This window comes from Austrofundulus limnaeus, unplaced genomic scaffold, assembly GCF_001266775.1.
Source record: "Austrofundulus limnaeus strain Quisiro unplaced genomic scaffold, Austrofundulus_limnaeus-1.0 Scaffold2393, whole genome shotgun sequence".
Lineage (NCBI taxonomy): Eukaryota > Metazoa > Chordata > Actinopteri > Cyprinodontiformes > Rivulidae > Austrofundulus > Austrofundulus limnaeus.
In genome coordinates this window covers 6128-6393 of record NW_013954795.1, presented here as the reverse complement: position 1 = coordinate 6393, position 266 = coordinate 6128, and positions in this window count along the sequence as shown.

Here is a 266-nt window from a genome sequence, read left to right as displayed (position 1 = left end):
ATGTTTATACTAAAACCTGGAATGACATTCCTCAAAAAATAAAGTCCATTTAAAAACTACAGCCCTTTAAGAAGAATTTTGTCTGCCATCTGCTGCTTGTTGTGCTCATATTTAAGATGTCCTATTTTGCAAATGCTGCCTTCCTGAAATTTGGTATGGTTTTTTGTCTTTGTGTCTATGGTGTTTAATAATGTGATTGTGATGCTGTATTTCTGAGTGTTTTATGTGCTGCAGAACAGGAACCTGCTGTAAAACAGCAATTATGC